The 19,367-nt window shown below is 42.1% G+C and overlaps 1 long non-coding RNA gene and 1 other non-coding gene across 3 annotated transcripts in view; one reads left to right on the forward strand and one right to left on the reverse strand.

Moving 5' to 3' along the window:
* Positions 1-19,367, reverse strand: part of LOC147000327 (uncharacterized) — an 86,021-nt gene that overhangs the window by 11,674 nt on the left and 54,980 nt on the right. The window contains exons 2-3 of one of the 2 annotated variants that reach the window (XR_015046018.1): positions 11,484-11,582; positions 7,901-7,945 (exon numbers count right to left, since the gene is read on the reverse strand). This is a non-coding gene — a long non-coding RNA (uncharacterized LOC147000327). Of the gene's footprint in view, positions 1-5,588; positions 5,724-7,900; positions 7,946-11,483; positions 11,583-19,367 lie in introns of those variants that run through there. The other variant, XR_015046019.1, reaches the window with a different exon arrangement.
* Positions 14,693-14,757, forward strand: LOC115029954 (U7 small nuclear RNA). The gene has a single exon (XR_003835508.1). It is a non-coding gene; the product is annotated as a U7 small nuclear RNA (small nuclear RNA).

Genomic DNA, 19,367 nt, shown 5'->3' on the forward strand with positions numbered 1-19,367 from the left:
TAAAGAAAACCCAAACTGAGGGAAATCTGAAAGGGAAAAATTCAGGCACTTGAACAGGAACCTCAGAGGCAAGCTTCAGTAATAGGATACAAGAGATGGAAGAAAGAATCTCAGTCATGGAAGACATACGTGATAGAAGAAATGGATACTTTGATCAAAGAAAATGTTAAATCTAAACAACTTTCGGCACAAAATATCCAGGAAACCTGGGACACTGTAAAAAGACCAAATCTAAGAATAATATGAAAAAGAAGAATAGGAAGAAGAAACCCAGGTCAAAGGTACAGAAAACATTTTCAGCAAAATTATAGAAGAAAACCATACGGAACACCAAATGGACTGGGCCAGAAAAGAAAGTCTTCTCACCACACCATAATCAAAACACTAAACATATAGAACAAAAAAGAATTGTAAAGCTGAAAGTGAAAAATACCAATTAACATAAAAAGGTAGATCTATTAGAATGCACCTGATTTCTCAATGGAATCTCTAAAGGCCTGGACAAGAAGGGCCTGGACAGATGTGCTACAGACTCCAGACTCTAAGAGACTGCAGATGCCAGCCCAGACTACTATACCTAGCAAAACTTTCAATCATCATACATTGAAAAAAAAATAAAACATTTGATGATAAAAATAAAATTTAATCAATAACCATCAACAAATCCAGTCCTACAGATGGTTCTGGAAACAACCTAAACGGTTAACCACACCTAAGAAAATCAGGGAATGAATAATCTCAAATTAGCAAATCAAAAGAGAGGAAACACACACACACACACACATCCTACCACCACTACCACTACTACAACAAAATAACAGAAATAACAACCACTGTGATACCTCTCAGCATCAATGGTCTCAATTCCTCAAAAAAAAAAAAAAAAAAAAAAAGACACAGACTAATAGAATGACTACTAGGAAGGAAAAAGATATTCCAAGCAAATGGACCTAAGAAGCAAGATGGCACAGTCATTTTAATTTCTGACAAAGTAGACTTCAAACCAAAACTCATAAGAAGAGCTAGAGAAGGACACACTATACTCATCAAAGGAAAAAAGTTTACCAAAAGGACATTACAATTCTTCACATCCATGTACCAAAGACAAGGAAACCCAAGTTTATAAAAGGAACACTATTACAGTTTAAATCATATAACAGTGCTCACACACTGATCGTGTGAAAGTTCAATACTCCACTCTTGCCAATGGACAGACCAAAACTAAGCAGAGAAGTCCTGGAGCCAATAGAGTCACAGATCAAAAGAACCTGACATGTTCATAGAACATTTTACCCAGACACAAAGAATGTGCCTCCTTCTCCACACCTCATACAATGTTCTCCAAAATCGACCACATACTTGGACACAAAGCAAGTCTCAGCAGATACAAGAATGTTCAAATATGGTCCTGCATCCTATCTGAGGATTAAAGCAGGATATCAGTAACAGAAACAACAGAAAGCTTACAAATTCGTGGGTATGAGCAACTTACCACTGAATGAAAAACTGGGTCAAGAAAGAAATTACACTTTCTAGAGTTGAATGAATATACAGCATACCCAAATTTATGGGATACAGTGAAAGTGGTTTTAAGAAGGAAGTTGATGGCACTAAGTACCTATAGGAAATAACTGGAGAGATCTCATATTAATAACTTAACTGCACACCTAAAAGCAGTAAAAAGCGAAGAAGAAATAATTCCCCAAAGGAGTGGACTACAAGAAATAATCTCAGAGCTGAAATCAATAAAATAGAAACAAATACTACAAAGATTTAAGGAAACAAAGAGTTAGTTCTTTGAGAAAATCAGTTGACAATTCCTTATGCAAATTAACTGAAAGTCAGAGAGAGAATATACAAATTAACAAAGTTAAAAATGAAAATGGAGGGTATAGGGAATTTTGGGATAGCATTTGAAATGTACATAAAGAAAATACCTAATTAAAAAAAGGAAAATGGTGGCACAATATCAGACACTAAGAAAATCATAAGGACATACTTAGAATTCTACCAGACCTTCAAAGAGTTAAAACACCAATACTCCTCAAACTATTCCACAAAATAGAAACTGAAGAAGCATTGCCTAATTCATATGACAAGGTCATCACAGTTACCCTGATATCCAAACCACATAAAAATTCAATAAAGAATTACAGACCATTCCGTTTATGAACATAAATGGGAAAATACTTCATAAAATACTTATTGTGAATCCAAGAACACATCAAAAACACATCATGATCAAGTAGGCTTTACCCCAGAGATGCAAGGATGGTACAAGGTACATATGATGGTTTGTATATGCTTGGTCCAGGGAGTGGCACTATTAGGAGGTGTGACCTTGTTGGAGTAGGCATGTCACTGTGGGTGTGGGCTTTAAGACCCTCATCTTAGCTGCCTGGAAGCCAGTATTCTCCTAGCAGCCTTCAGAACAAAAGGTGGAACTCTCAGCTCCTCCAGCCCCATGCTTGCCTGGATGCTGCCATGCCTTGATGATAATGGACTGAACCTCTAAACCTGTAAGCCAGCCCCAATTAAATATTGTCTTTTATAAGAGTTGCCTGGTCATGGTGTCTGTTCACAGTAGTAAACCCCTAACTAAGATAATGCATCAATCGATAAGTGAATATAAAACATAGACTGAAAGAAAAAAAATCACATGATCATCTCATTAGATGCAGAAAAGGACATTGACAAAAAGAGATTAGGGAGTGTGTGCATGAATGGGTCTCTGATTCTTGTGCCTTCTCTTTGGTTCTTTTCTGTTTGTTTGTTTGTTTGTTTGTTCAATCCCAACATGTTTATGTTTTGTCTTATTGTATTTTGTTTATCATTTAAAAAAAAACATGAAGACTTCATAGTGAGCTACATAATGGGTCAATATCCCAATGCCATACATAATTTAGAGAAAAATTAAACATAAGCATACACTCATCAAAAACTAAACTAAAATAACATGATTGGATCATGAAAAAACTCTCGTCCAGGCAAGCTGGCCTACACTCACATAATTGAGTGGGAAGATAGCATGAGTTCAAGGCCAGCAAGCTTAGGCTCCGGAGTGAGACCTTGTTCCCAAAATAAAAAATAAAAATAAAAACAACAAAACAAAAAAATGCAAGAGTAAGAAGAAACAAAACAAACAAACAAACAAACAAACAAAAACAAAGAAAGTCCAGGACACAGTCCGGCCATCACCGTTCTGGGGCCATTGCTCTTTTATAATTTCCTTGATCATTGATTCCTTGATCAGCACCCCTGCTTTCCTCAGAATGCCTACAAGAATCCTTAGATTTATTTGCCATACAATGCATCCCATTCTCTCTTCTCATAGCTATTTATGTATAATATATTTACTAGTCATTAAAAACCAAAAGCAATGAAAAAATTATATCTAAAACTCTAAGTGATGGCAATAGAAGTGTGTCTATGATTTCAGACAGCGGTGGAAATATAAATACAACTATGTGAATTAAAATAAAGATGTCTGACTCTTATCGTAAAATGTAAATGGGAAAAGCTTACCAATGTTCTTCTAAAAGTAAAAACCTGCTCTAGACTTTTCGCTTGGTTGGTTTTGGCAGCTCTAAGGATGGCACTTGGGTTCTTGAGTATGCCAGGTAACTGTTCTACCGCTCACACAGTCTATATAGTTTATCCTTCTGTCTCTGGGATTGCAGTACTGATGGGAACAACTCAAGGGAAAAAGATGTGTTCTGGTTCATGGATTCAGAGGCCTTCAGTCCATCCTGGCAGGAAGACATGATGAAGCAGCTGAGTCCTGGGATGGGATGGGAGTGTGCGGCAGAGGCGGACAGGGAGCAGAGACAGAACATGGCAGGAGCTGTTGGGGTAAAACATTCAGAGGCCCGTGCCCTAGAGATCTACTTCAGCCGGCTAGCCCTCACCCCTTAAAGGTTTGGTAGCTTCCAAAAGAGTGCCACCTGAGGAACACGTGTTTAAAATGTGAGCCTACAGGCCACACTTCAGAATCGGACTATAGCACATTCCATCCCTAGACTTTTTAATGATATAAATTTAGTATTCAAGTGTCTATATAAATATAACTATATGAATTAAAATAAAGATATCTGACTATTACGTAAAATGTAAATATTAAGACTTGACAATGCTATAGAAGAATAAGAATGCCATATACTTGGGGTGGAGTATAGATTGCACGCCCACTTTGAAAAACAGCTTAAAGGCCATGAATATTGCTGCATGACATTAATCCTGATGCTTAGGAGGCAGAAGCAGATGGATCTCTATGAGTTCAAAGTCAGCCCAGAGTACAGCAAGTTCCAGAATAGCCAGAGCTACAAAGAGAGACCCTGTGTCAACTCCCTCCTCCCAAAGAAAAGAAGAGAAGAGAAAAGGAGAGGAGAGGAAAGGAGAGGAGAGGAAAGGAGGGGAGGGGAGGGGAAGGGAGGGGAGGGGAGGGGAGAAACAAAAGGAGAAAGAAGAATAGAAAAGAATAGAAGAGAAGAGGGGAGGGGAGGGGAGGGGAGGGGAGGGGAGGGGAGGGGAGGGGAGGGGAGGGGAGGGGAGGGGAGGGGAGGGGAGGGGAGGGGAGGGGAGGGGAGGGGAGGGGAGGGGAGGGAAGGGAAGGGAAGGGAAGGGAAGGGAAGGGAAGGGAAGGGAAGGGAAGAGAAGAGAAGAGAAGAGAAGAGAAGAGAAGAGAAGAGAAGAGAAGAGAAGAGAAGAGAAGAGAAGAGAAGAGAAGAGAAGAGAAGAGAAGAGAAGAGAAGAGAAGAGAAGAGAAAAAACCCAGCTTGGCATTATCTACTCACACTGAAGATTCCTAGGTCCTGTGACCTGGCACTGTGTCCTCAGGGTCTTGTTTATGCTTCATTCCATTTATATTTTATTTCCAAAAATACAAACAAAACCATTTCTTCAGAAGCCGGGCATGGTGGCGCATGCCTTTAATCCCAGCACTTGGGAGGCAGAGGCAGGCAGATTTCTGAGTTTGAGGCCAGTCTGGTCTACAGAGTGAGTTCCAGGACAGCCAGGGCTACACAGAGAACCCCTGTCTCGAAAAAAAAAAAAAAAAACACAAAACAAACAAACAAAAAAAAACCATTTCTTCAGATTGACAAACTTGGTGCTTGGACTTGTTTTATATACAGATGTGGGCAGTGGCTGCCTCTGGGGAGAGGAGGGAAGGTTGTAATTGTTAATGTGTACATTAATGTGAACTGCAGGGCATCATTGTCAAGCAAGTACTCAGGCTCCACCATCCACACCCATACATAGAACACTGCCTCCATCTAGAAACCTCCACCTGCCCCTTCCTAACCAAAAGAGACACAGGAAGAGGTCCATGCACACCAGTAATGTCCCAAAACATAGGAATTGAACTCATTCACTAAAATGCACATCAGTAGAGAGAGACTTGGGCTACTTTGTATCACTGTGTCTTCCTGGGCAACAATGAATTCTAGCTTCCCTTTAATGAGCTAATTCTCACTTCAGTTTAATTGCATTGTCTCTTATGATTTCCCATTGAATTATATATAAACTTCTATTGATTCTCTCAAGTCATTCTCGGGGGATTCTTTGTCCTGCATTTGATTTCTACTTACCTGGTTTTGTTGGTTTAGAAGGGTTGTGATTTTTGTTGTTTGAGACAGCCTGGCTATATAGTTCGTGCTGGTCTGAAACTCAAGAGCCTCTGGCCTCATTTTCCCAAGCACTGGTTTAGTTCCTTCTCCCTTCAACTGTATAAGAAACATAATTGGCTTTTATTCTTATGAAATTTCAAGCTTTTGTTTTTTCCTCTGTGATTCTAATCTTTTTTTTTTTTCACTCACAAATTTATCTTTATGCAAATCCTTGGAATAAGATGATGGTTGAGGCAGACCTGGAAGCTGAGCTCTAGAATGTGATGTAAAAAGTCCCTCTGCACAGGCACAGAGCCCGTTAGTCAAAAGTATTCAACAGTTATGGTTAAGTGTCTATAACCTTCACCATGCCCCTACAGAAACAGCCTTTCTGCATCTTGTCTTCGGCAACATCATGGAGACTCTGAGTATGGTAGCACGCACCTATAATTCCTGCACCTGGCTAAGGCAGGAGGATTGCCAGTAAGTCCAATGCCAGCCTGGGCTACAGAATGAGTTTCAGCCCAGCCTGGACAACAGAGTGAGAAGCTATCTCTAGAAACAAACAAGCAAAACAAAACAATTTTACCATGCCTTTCTGAAACCCTAATAAAGTGCAATGCCAGATTATCCTGAATTTGTTGTTAAGTAAATACAGTGGGGGTGGGGGGATGGGGGTGGGGGGGATGAGGGTGGTGGCGAGAGAATTGCAGTTGGCTGGATTTATCCTTTTAAAAGGTGCGTTGGTTTGTTGGGTTCTTCTATTGGTTTGTTTTTGCTTTTGTTTTTAAAAGAAAGGCTCTTGCTATGTTGCCCAGGCTGACTATAACTGGAGATCCTCCTGCCTCAGAGGCCTGAGTGAGAGCACTGCAGGAGTGCACCACTGGCAGGCAGGCTGTGACTTCTCAGGGCCATTTCTAAGTTCTCACTGTCCATCTGTTAAATAACCTTGGATCTACAGAGGCTCACTACATATGACACTTACCAATAGCTTCCAGAACTGACTCCCCGTGGTAGATAAGTCTCTTGTTATTAACTCCCCTGTCCCTGTGCTTGGATCTAAGCACATGATGTCAGCCGCGTGCAACCAAACTGCCTGGGATAATATCATTCCACTGAGAAGCTAAGGGCTCTTGATGTCTCACCTATCTTGGGCCATATATCAGAGTACTGTTTTGTTTTGTTTTATGTTTTGTTTTTTGTTGTTTTGTTTTGTTTCGTTTTTGTTTTTCTGACTGCTCCATGTCCTTGATTTGAAAAGAAAAACCGGTGAGAAGAAGCCGTGATATCTTCTTCCTCTCATCTGCTCCCATTGCATCACTGAGCACATTGTATTCAAGGCACTGAATACATTGACAGATAGCGAAGAATTCAAGATGCTCCCTGTTTTTGTGGCTTTTCTAATTCCTCCAAATTTCACCATCCCACCCGTTACTTGTCTTCCAAAAGAAAGAGAGAACACTTAGAACATCTAAGTTGTTGGTGTTGGTCTCTTTTTAACAGGAACTATCAAATCTGTGTGTTTGTGGTGTGTGTGTTTGTGTGTATGTGTGTGGTAGTGTGCGTGTATGTGTGTATGTACGTGTATATGTATGCAGTATATGTGTGTGTGATGTGTGTATATATGTATGTGTGTGTATGCATGTGTAGTATGTGTGGGAGGTGGTAGGGTGTGTGTGTGTCTGTGTGTGAATAGTGTGTATATCCCTGTTTTTTGAGACTTTTCTAATTCTGTGTGTGGTGGTGGTGGTGCGTGTATGCACGTGGGTGTGTGTATATGTGTGGTGGTGGTGATGGTGGTGTGTGTGTGTATGTATGCATGTGAGTATGTGTATGTGTGTGGTACTGTGTGTGTATGTGTGTGCAGTATGTATGTATGTGTGTGTGTGCATGTATATGGTGTATGTGTCTGTGTGTGGTGGTGGTGTGTGTATGTATGCATGTGGGTGTGTATACGTGTGGTGGTGGTGGTGGCGGTGATGTGTGTATAAATACCACATGTTTCTGAGCATTGTCACCTTGTATCTCTGTTTGGTGTCACAGATGTTTGAGCTTAAGCTCACTGGCCTGGTAACAGGGGCCTGGTTTTGAAGGGCTCTTCTCCAGGGTTCTTTCATGTTGGTCACTGGTGGGATAGGAGGTGGACCAAAAGTGTTCCCACTAACCTCCCACAAGAACAGCTTGTTCTTAAAAAACTGAAGCCAAGAAACTTTGAATAGAATCTGTTTAGAGGAACTGGGATGTTGTGTTTTTGTAAATTCAAGTGGAGCAATTCTTATTCAGTCAGAACCAAAATTCTGTCTCTCTTTATTTGCATCACATTTGCTGGCACGAAGAGGCTGGAGATGGAAAGAAAAGAGCCTGTGTGAAGGTCTGGGAATGAAAACAACAGGCGCAAGGGAAAGGCAAAAATAAGGTTGAAGAGGGAAAGGGAGGGCTAGGAGGTTAAGGGCGGGAGGGCGACGGGGGTACGGTGATTGGGTTCTCATTGAAAGTCGACTTTAAGAATGGGCAACTTAACCTAAGCCTACTTTCATAGTTCGGACATTGAGTCACACACACAACTCACTCAGATGGTAGCACCCAGTACTGACTCCCAATCCGCGCTCATACCTTTCCCTCTTATCCTTCCTTCCTTCCTTCCTTCCTTCCTTCCTTCCTTCCTTCGTGCCTTCATCTTTTTTAAAAACACGCTCTAGTGATGTGAATGAGAAATGGCCCTCACAGGTTCCCGTAGCCCAACACTTGCTCCCCGGTCTGCAGCACATTTTTAGGGAGGCTATGGAACCTTATGGTGCTAGAGGAGCTAAGTGGGAGGAAGTACGTCACTGGGGTCAGCCTTTATAAGTGAGTTTTATAGCCTCAACTCACTTATAGCCAATAAGTGAGCTTTATAGCCTCAACCCACTTATTGTTCTTTCTGCTTTCAGCCTGTGGACGAAATTGTGGTATGTGAGTTTCCAGCGCCTGCTACCATGGTAACCCTTATCCACCATGCTGGAGCCGTATACTAGGATGAATCCTTTCGTTGTATGTAAGGGTATTTTATCACGACAGGAAAGTAGTTAGGACACACACATTAACTGGGTTTAGTGAGACTAGAAAGAAATGCCGCGGAGAGAAGTTTGGGGCGGGGGTGGGGGCAGGGGCGTGGCGGGTAGTGGGGAGGGCTGTTGGTGAATTTGAAAGATGAGCTAGAATGGTCCAGATGAGCCTCTGACTCTTTTTTTATTTGCTTACCTGAAAAGCAGACTCTGCCATAGAACTGAAAAGCCCTCTGAACAGTTTCAAAGCTCCCTAGAAGTAGGCAGAGTCCCTCCCCACACTGCCACACTGCAGTGACCTAGCCTTCCCTCCAGATGTGCTAGGATTTACAGACTCGAAAAGCTAAAGCTAAGCCACACCCGTGACACAGGCCTACGCACAATCTCAGTTATTTGGAGGTCTAAGTTGTAAGTTCAAAGTCATCCAGGGCAGTTTCATGAGATCAAAACAAAGTGTAAAAAGTGCCAGGGACATATGGCTCAGATACAGAGTTCTCTCCTCCCCTAGCATGTCTGAGGCCCCAGAAGAAATCCCCAGTATTACAAAGATAAAGAAACAAATACACACAGATGTCCACTCTGAAAGAGGCAGGGCTCTCCCTTCTGATCTAATGATACTAAGGTACAAATGGGTCGCATCAAATGTATACAGTCACCTAAAACACGAGTCACTTGAGGATTTTAGACTCCTTCACCAGGACCTGTTTTCTGTACTATAAGACTTGCAGGAGGGGAAGGTACCATGCAAACACACACATAGATTTCTTCCTTGCCTTGAAGATGTTGCAAGTATCTCTTGACAAGCCCTTGGAATTAGCAAAGTAGTGGGGTGAGTCTGGTTGAAATTGTGGGGTGGGCCTGTGGCACATGTGTGGGCGTCTTAACTTTACCATTTCCCTTCTAAAAATCCCAGCACATCTGAAGGGAAGGCTAGGTCACGCCAATTTCTTTGTTCTACCATAGCGTTTGGTTTTCAGGTAAGCAAATAATTGAGTCCCCCCAGTCTTGAAACCAGTTGATGGGCTTTGAGGGATGGCTAATCCTTAGGGCAGAAGTGATAATAGTAAGTTTAGGGCCAGAGACTTATTTCTGATAGCCACCTAGGAGAAGCCTGCAGAGACACTGTATAAATGACAGGAAGCAAAAGACACAGGGCATAAGCGCCACGACTGAAGGACCTAGGAGCCAGATGCAGCCAGGGAGGATGGGGCTGGAGAATTCTTCTCTAATATAGTGCAGTCCTATTGGCTTATAGACAACAATGAAACAGAACACCAGATATCAGCCCAGGCATTGTAAGGCTTCATAGCTTTGAGAGTTGCAGGCAACAGCAGGCTAAGCAGGGGAAATCCAAGCTCTTGAGGAGAAGGGCCAGCTGCTGCAGTGGTGAGACACTGCCCTCAAGTGGCTCATGGGCTGGAAACCTCAATGCCCAGGCCCACGCCAATGACGTCATAACTCGGGGTACATTAACAAGCTGGCAGTCCTACAGGTGAGTCCCATGACTGAGCGGATTCGTGTGTTAATGGTGACATGCTCTGGCCCATGCAGCAGGAAGGCCTTGGAAGAGGCCTTCTTGCCCTTCCTCCTATACCCTAGCTCCATTTTCCTCCAGGATTTCTGGATTCCAGTTGCCCAGATCATGTTCCGCAGACTCCCAATTACACAGATGCCAGAACCACCCACTCACCTAGTAGACACCCGGGATGTATGACGTCTTGGTAAATTAGTTTGTAAAATTTGCACATTGTTGGCATATTGGCCAACGGTGACACTTTGCCCAGAGTTCCTCTAGGAAAAGTCTCAGCTTCAAGTGTGACAGCTTCAAGTGTGTGTGACCTCAGAGCAAACCCACTTTCAAGACTAAAGCTATTAGAAGGAGATATTGGAATTCCTAGTGTTGTTCCTGCGGAGTGTGGGTTAGTGAAAGTATGGGAGGAAATGATTGGGTTCCGGGTGACTAACCTGCAAATTATGAGCTGATTTATAAAGACAAACTGTCCCTATCTAGAGACCCACTCTAGACAGACAACTCTGAGGATGTTATTTTGTTCTACCTCTCTCTGTGTAGTCTGGATGCAGTGCCTGAGTGCCTCGGGAGGAGAGTGCGGTCCAATTCATAGTTCAACCAGGTTCATCAATAAACACATCAGCATCTGTCACTTTAGAAGCTTTACCAACTCGCCTTAGAAGATAATTCTAGAATATAGTGCAATCAGTTTGAGTTTTGCTCTGTATCACAGCTTGAGTGGGGTCAGAAATGGGGCAGGATGAGATAGGAGTTCATGATATGAAGAAAAATTAATATTCGTTAAACATGTTATGCACCGAATACGCCGCTATTACGATTTTTGTGGAGGGTGTGGTGCAGGGCTTAGCTTCCTATCCTTCTCTTATCTGCATAGTGTTATCTTTATGAGGATGGGCATGTTTGTTCATGAGGATAAAGAAGCACATAGGGAGAAGGGAGTACTCAGAATCAGTACTCCTCACTGACCCAATAAGCACATAGAGAGTAAAGGAGTACTCAGAATCAGTACTCCTCAGTGACCCAATAAGCACATAGGGAGTAAAGGAGTACTCAGAAATAGCACCCCTCACCCACCCAATAAGCACATAGGGAGTAAAGGAGTACTCAGAAACAGCACCACTCACCCACCCAATAAGCACATAGGCAGTAAAGGAGTACTCAGAAACAGCACCCCTCATCCACCCAATAAGCACATAGGCAGTAAAGGAGTACTCAGAAACAGCACCCCTCAGCCACCCAATAAGCACATAGGCAGTAAAGGAGTACTCAGAAACAGCACCACTCACTGGCCCAAGTACAAACCCTGAGATGGAGCTTAGGACTCAGGAAGAAGCCTCTTGGTTGTTCTCTTCCATCTGTGATGGTCCGACAGTTACTTTTCTGCTTGCTGTAACCACATACCTGAAATGACCAACGTAAAGGCAGGAGGATTTATTGTGGCTTATGTTTCAGGTTTCAGTGTATTGTAGGAGGGAGGGGTTGGTGGAGCAGAGTGGCTTATGTTGTGGCAGAGAGGGAGGAGAGAAGCTGTGGAGATGGGGGAGGGGCAGAAGGATGGGGAAGGACAGAGAATGCCTATGCCAACTGGCTTCTCCCCCATGTTCCTCTATTCCGTCTGCACTTCCTGTTTATGGGATGGCACCACCCATGCTCAGGGCATGGCTTCTCGTTCAGTTAAATCCTCTCTGCAGTCACTCATGGACACACCAAGATGCACTTTGATAAATGTCCAGGCACCTCTCTGTCCAGTTAAGTAGACAATCAAGGTTAGTTATCACAAGTTGTCTAGCTGATACCCAGACACACTTCCTTAAACCATAATAGGTAGTTTCCCTGAGACGACCAACCTGACTCACCCAATGCAGTTCCCAGGAGAGATGCTGAAACACAGACTTTGTGAGGTAGGAATTGAGAAGAGGAAGTTTCTCAAATCACCAACGTTTGATTAAAAAGGACAGGGCGTGTGTGTTAGGTGGGGTGTTAGTAAGCAAACAGGCTACAGACCTAAAAGAGCAAAATGGTGTCACAATCCTGGATGTACATTTAAAAACTTGACTCCAAACCATGTCCCTCTAAGTACAACTGCATCCTGCTTGCAGTCCCAAACAACCCAGACTCCATCCTGTCTCAAAGTGCCTCTCTTATGTATAGTCAGTGTGTGTGTGTGTGTGTGTGTGTGTGTGTGTGTGTGCGTGTGTGTGCGTGTGTTTATTCCATATAAACAATATATGCCTTCCTTCCCTACATTTTCATTATTTTCTTTCAAATAACAACAAAACCAACAACCATTCTCACTGTGGTCCAACAGAAGTTTCACAATTGCTATCTAGTCTTGCTGCTGGAAATTGCAATAACTTGTTCTTGGTCCTGGTCCCCTGTAATGACTAGCATCCTTACAGCTCAGTGAACACTTTTCAAATCTCTCTTGGTCTTGAGGGATTTGTTCTGTCGGCCCCTTCCTAGACTTCTTATTTTATTGAAACAAAACAAACAAACAAACAAAGCAAGAGAAGTAGCTGGCCCAAAGTCATAGGCCTGCATGGTGAATGAGCTACAATTGTATGATTGTCTTATGAGTGATTTTAAGATGCAGTTAAGTTTTTGACACAGGTCTGGCCTCCCAGGACTTGCCAGTATTTTACTCTCCATAAAATCAATTTAGATGATGCACAGAGTCTGGTGTGGAAGCCAGGCAGAATCTATTACAGAATATTAAGAGGTAAAAGCAGGCAATGGCCGCAGGGAGCCCTCTTGAAGGATGAAAGTGAACAAGAGGCATCGAGCATAGGCGTTTGTTTGTTCAGGCAACTCTCAGGCCAGTTGAGTAGACAATCAATGCTAATTATCACAAGTTGGCCCCTTGTCTACATGGTAGGCAGACAGGCTCTGCTAAGAGACTGTTGTGGAGGACAACACAGTGATATGAGGTACAAAATGGCCATAGAGACCAGTGAGTCTACTTACATTTTAATTATGTTTCGTATTATATCTGGGAACAGACAGCTTCCTAGAGGACATTTTCTATCCAGGTGATTGAATCAACTCCTGAAACTTAGTATATCTTTGTTCTATCCCAGAAAGCCTCCAATTAGATGGTAATCTTAGGATCTCTGGGACAGTTTCCAATGTTGTATCCTGTAGCTATTTTTTCTAAATTGAAACACTGCTTCTTGAATGAGGTCCTAGAAGTAGGACCTGAAGAGATGGCTCAGTGGTTAAAAACACATGTTACTCTTATAGAGGACTTGGGTTCAGTTTCCATAACCTGCAAGATAGCTCCAGGAATCCTACATACACATTCAGACAAAAATTCCATATAAAATAAAAATAAAAAAAATAAAAAAATAACTACCCAAATTCCATAAGTAAGCAAATCTTACAAGGTTAGGGCAATAAAGAAAACTCACAAGTCTCAGAAAGTTCCTGAAACTTAAGATTCTCAAGCATTCTCCCCAAAGTTATATAAGCAATAATATGTGTTTGAAAAGGAGACTTTAATCAGCTGAGCTATCTTCAAGTCATATGGGAAGCTCCGAGACACAGCTTTCATGAGATGTTACTCATAGTGGGGTGGAATTTGTGGTGATGCAGTTGCATTTGAGACACCCACGATCTTGCAAATAATCCCTCATTCATATTCATATACTAACCCCAATAAGCCCTCACTCATATTCATATAAGTAACCCCAATACATTTACTGGGTCGTTAGGCTAGACTTAGGTGGAATGATGTCTTTGGTCATTGGTTCCCTATCTGAATCAATTTTTTTTTATAATTTCCTCCCCAAAACATACCATATGTGACTCTACCCAAGGCCAGAGTTATAACTCAAATCTAACTCTCCTGACCAGTAAGCAAAGCCCTGACTGAGGTTTTGTTCCTAGTTTTATAAGACGCTGATGCTAAGGGAAAGAGCCCATCACTAATTATCAGGCAGACTCAGATAAATGGAGTGAGCTTGCCACAGGACCTCCCGTGGGATTAATTGGAAAAGAGAAGAGGTAAAAAACTAAGACAGCAAATAAGTCCAAGGTCCATGGAGGAATAAGATCACTAGAAAAGTTAAAAAGAGGTATAACCCATCTCTACCATGAAAACCTGGAGCTCCAATATCTAAGCAGTTTATCAAAAGTGATAGTGGTGTCTGATATAGACACGAAGAAGATGAGATGTTAATGGAACATCAAGGAAAGCACTTAATCTTGTCCAAATAACATCCTATGGCAATATAGATGAAAAATGAAACTATATCATTCTACCTATGAAAAATTTGAGTATAATTATTGTCTTAGTTAAGGTTACTGCTGCTGTGATGAAACACCATAACCACGGCAATTCTTATAAAAGAAAGTGTTTAATTGGGTCCGGCTTACAGTTCAATTTAGTCCATCATCATAGCAAGAATGCAGGAATGGCGGCATGCAGGTAGACATGGTGATGGAGAGAAAACTGAAACTTGTACATCTGGATCCATAGACAGTGGGAAGAGAGGCACTGGGCCGAGCTTGGAGAGTGAGCATAGCTCTTTTAGAATTTTTCTAGCAAGATGTTTGACTTTGGTCTGGAAAAATCCAAGAATTTTTTTTTTCTAGCAGCTTTTCTGACCTTGGTTAGAAAACTCATGAGCTATCCAGAGAGCTTTTTAGAATTTTTTTTTTCTAGCGTAAAAGGACTGTCTCTAGCAGAGAGCTGTCTCAAGCAGAAAGCTAGCTCCAAAGACTACAGCGCCAAGAGCTACCTACAGAGAGAGCTGTCTAGGAGCCATCTCTAGCAGACTACAAGGCTGTCTGCTTGCACCCCATCATTTGACTTTGAGTTGTTTCTTTCACAGCTCCCAGACACCCCTTCCTAGAGCCTCTCTGCAAGCCAAGGCTGGTTCTTGGTATCTTTCTAGGTTCTAACTTGGGAATGATGATCAAACTGATGGCAGTTCCTGGGAGATAGATGGTTGTTCTTCCAGTTGAAAAAGTGATGTAGCATATTTTCCAAGGGCTTGGGTAGTTCTCTATAACACATACTCTTTGATAGCCTGTTGAGATTCACAGGGCCTAGAATTAAATGTGCTTAAATATTGGGCTTTGGGGTCTATGATGAGGTCTGCATTTAGAAAGGAACACCCATAAAACACCTCAGAAGGACTTCATCCAGGGTTGAATGAGAACCTACAGAAATCCTAGAGAAGGCCACTGGAATAATGGCTTCTAAATAAGATGAGAGGAAGCTTTTCAGTGGATAGCTTCAAGGTGTGATTGGCATGTCCTTCCACCTTGGAACTGAAGAGCAGTGATGATGATATCTAATTCCCAGGGGTTTAGCTGAGTGACCTGGGAAGTAAAGGAAAAGGAGAACCCTCCCCACCTCGAAAAGTTCTTGGGAGGGCAAATCAAAAAACAATTTTTATAGTCAGCAGTGGGGTATTATGGGGGGACCTACAGAGAGCTAAAAGTCCACAATAGAGGAATTTGCTGACTGGGTGTTGAAGTCCTGCCTGGGAGTCAGGCCAGAGAATATGAATATATATACATACATACACATACACACACATTATGGTTAGTAAAAGCCCAAGAGTTCTTTAATCTTATTATAGCAGTATGGCTGTATTATCATACCTGGTATGCCAGGAGCACACACTTGGGGTTAGGGGAGGCCGGTGAGGCCTGATTCACCATTTTCCTCATGATAAAGTCTAGTGTAGCTCTGTTTTGTGGTTTATTCTTTCCCCCGCTATCATCTACTCATTGGCTATATTTAATTGCTAGGTGTTTAAATACCATGTAGTGGCCTACAATTAATCATATTCTTTTTGATAAGTTAATGTCCTCAGGGGTTCTTTTATGGTCTTAGGATGAGACCATCCCTCCCTTGCTTTCTGTCCCCATCAGTGCCATCTGTCAGGAAGGGTCCAGGTTTTGCTGGCCATGTGGTGTCCCTTGGAAGACTGAAGACATTTCCACTGCAGTGAACTTCCTTTTGTTTCAAAATGTATCCTGGTTCCAACTCAGACTCTGGAGTCCTCAGCCCCTCTATTCAACTGGAGCTATAGGGTCACTTAGTCATGTCCCAGGATCCCTCTGGGACCTGGCCGGTCTGGGGAACAGGCCAAAATATCAGCTGTACTCTTAGCTTTTTCATCCTTATTGGCTTTGACCTGCAAGTAAAGTCAGCCCCACCTGTCTGGAAGAGTGAAGGGTAGTTTCACATTTAGTGTAACCCTCAGTAAAACTTGACAAAGACAAGTTTTAAATTACCCTGGGATCTCTTAGTTTTCCTCCAACTTCAAAAGCTGACAAAGTCAATCGAAATTATAGGCAATTATCTTTACAAATACAAAATCTCTTTTTCTCTAGCTTCTTGTAATCGCTATTAACATTTTAAGGAAACCTAGTTGCTGTAAACAGAGACTCGGGCTACAGTTCTACATCATTATCTCAAACTTTGAATTTACCAACTTTTAATGATGCTTAATTATAGCCAATTCCATTAAACTTATACCACCTTTCTTTAAGTTTGAAATTTTCCACAAAGCTTCTTGTGACATAATTTAACCTTTTGGTTTTTCCTTAATCGCTTTCTCTTTTCATTTTCAAGAATACTTTAAGGCACAACTCATGTGTCATACAAAACCCTTTTCATCAGGAAGTATTTTCTTTTTTAAGCAGAAGTGTATTTTTAAACCTAAACGTTGACGTCTATCTCTTTCTCACACTAGGGATTTTCTTTCTGTCTCATTTTCCTTTATAAAATTCTTAAAAGCCTAGACCACAGATGATCACCTTCTGTCTTTACCAAACATATTTAGCTGGAGAATGACACTAAAGGTTAACAGTTATATTCAGATGTCTTTAACATCTAACTTTAAATTATCTGCATATATTATGAATCCAAGTTGAGAACACCTCCCTTTTAAAACTTTTATCTTATTTTGGTTTTACAGTTCGGGGGCCAAATTTACCCCAGTTTGGAAGGATTTATAAAAGAGATAAATCAATAGGGATTGGAGGGGAGGTGCCATCTCACAGCGAGTGGAAACAGCAGAGACTGATAGGTCCATATCTCATCAGGTGTGTGGGACTCATGAGTAGCCTGCCTGATTCCAGAATGGTCCTGATCAGGAGTGGCCACGCTCCATGATCTACCTAGAAGCTGGATGTAGCATTCATCATCCAATCCCCGAGTTGCTTGGGCAGCAGGGACCAAGTCTCACAAGTTTCCTTGGCTGGCAGAGACCAAGTTTCGATTCCTCTTGGGATTTTTTGTTTGTTTGTTTGGTTGGTTGGTTGGTTGGTTTTGTTTTTGTGCTCAGTAAAAGTATGACCACATGGCATACACTTATGTCCTGTAAAGATCTAAAGAGATTAAGAGAAAACCCAAGAAGAAATTTGGATTTTTTTTTTTCAAAGATCCTTTTAGGACCCAGGGAACAAGCATACAAAGCAAGTACCTCAAAATAACAGAAGAATGCAATGTTTGGGATCTGTTACTATCCCTTTAAACTGAGAGAGGCGAGGCATAGATCGCCTTGCATGGCAGGAACGCCCAAAAGACACAGAAGACAGTTCCTGAACACTGCCGCCCACCTTTTGAAAGCAGCTGAGTTAAGTTAGCACAGATGTAGCAGAAGACAGAAGGTACAAGCGGCACCAGAGAGAACAACCTGAGTCATTAAGAAGGCAGGCAAAGCAGACCCCCCCTATCCAGGTGCAGAAGTGTGCACGCAGAGCAAAGTTCTAGGTCAAAGGGAACAGAAAATTCAGATCACGCATTACACATACAATACATCTCTACATGTGTGTGTGGGCTTAACCATGGGTGTGGGAAGTCCATGCCCTAGAGCAGCAAAGATGGAAGAAAGCTGATCGCCACTGGGCAAGAACACCCAGATATGTTTCCAGGGTCTGTTACTGCCTTCCTTCATATGCCTGAGCTGGTGTGTGTGTGTGTGTGTGTGTGTGTGTGTGTGTGTGTTATGTCCACACATGTGTGCATGCATAGAAGCCAGAGGAGGACACTACATGCCCTATTCTGTCACTCTCTGCCTTATTTTATGACATGGGGACTATCACTGAACCCAGAGCTAAGGTGGCAGTCAGCAGCCCCCAGTCAGAGCACTGGGGGTCACAGGTGTGTGAGCAACCGTGCCTAGCTTCTTACATGGGCATAGAGCCTAAACTTGTACATACTTGTACAGGAGGCACTTTACTGATGAAACCATCTCCCAGCCACTGCCATGGCCTTTTGAAGTCTTTGAATCCATTATGTAACCTACACACAAACTCCTGCTGTGGTATATTTCTGTGTGTAATGTGTGATCTGAAAGTTAATATCAGTAAATTAGATTGGGATACCTATGTTTGCCCTAGCCAAGGCTATTAAGGGGCTACTTAAGCAGGGCTACTTGGCAAATTACTGCTAATTAAACCAGTTTACCTTGTAAATTCAATGCTATTTAATAAATTCTGGCATTGCGGAAAGACACAGATATGTCTGTCCATCTATGTTTCTATGAACCTTCTCTCTGGCTCCAGAGGTCATAGTCTCTTTTAATCTAATACCAGGAGTGATAAATTCTCATTTTGTCATATTCTATTAATTAGAATGTAAAATTATGATGTCTTAGTTAGGATTTTACTACTGTGAAAAGACACCATGACCAAGGTAACTCTTATAAGGACAACACTTAATTGGGGTTAGCTTACAGGTTCAGAGGCTCAATCCATTATCATCAAGGCAGGAGTATGGCAGCATCCAGGAAAACATGGTGCAGGAGGAGCTGAGAGTTCTCTATATTCGTCTAAAGAATGCTAGTGGAAGACTGACTTCCACTTGTCCTAGGCAGCTAGGACAAGGGTCTTAAAGCCCACACCCACAGTGACATACCTATTCCAGCAAGGCCATACCTCTAAATAAATAGAGCCACTTCCTGAGTCAAGCATATTCAAACCACGAGAGTATGTAGCACTTGTACATGTTTTTAAAATATGTGAGGTTGTATATAAAATAATGGCATTGTTATTAAAAGAAAGAAAAAGAAGTAGGTGACCTGGAAGAAATTGGCAAAGTCCTAGAAAGACATTGTAGGATAACTGTTTTCTCTGGATGGAATGTCTCTAGCAACCTATAGAAGTCCTTGGCCCTCAGCTGTGGCAGGGAAAGAAGTAGCAACAATACAGCTGATATCAGGTCTG

Source organism: Mus caroli, unplaced genomic scaffold (genome assembly GCF_978045245.1).
Source record: "Mus caroli unplaced genomic scaffold, Mus_caroli_1 scaffold_19, whole genome shotgun sequence".
In the NCBI taxonomy this organism is placed as follows: Eukaryota; Metazoa; Chordata; class Mammalia; order Rodentia; family Muridae; genus Mus; species Mus caroli.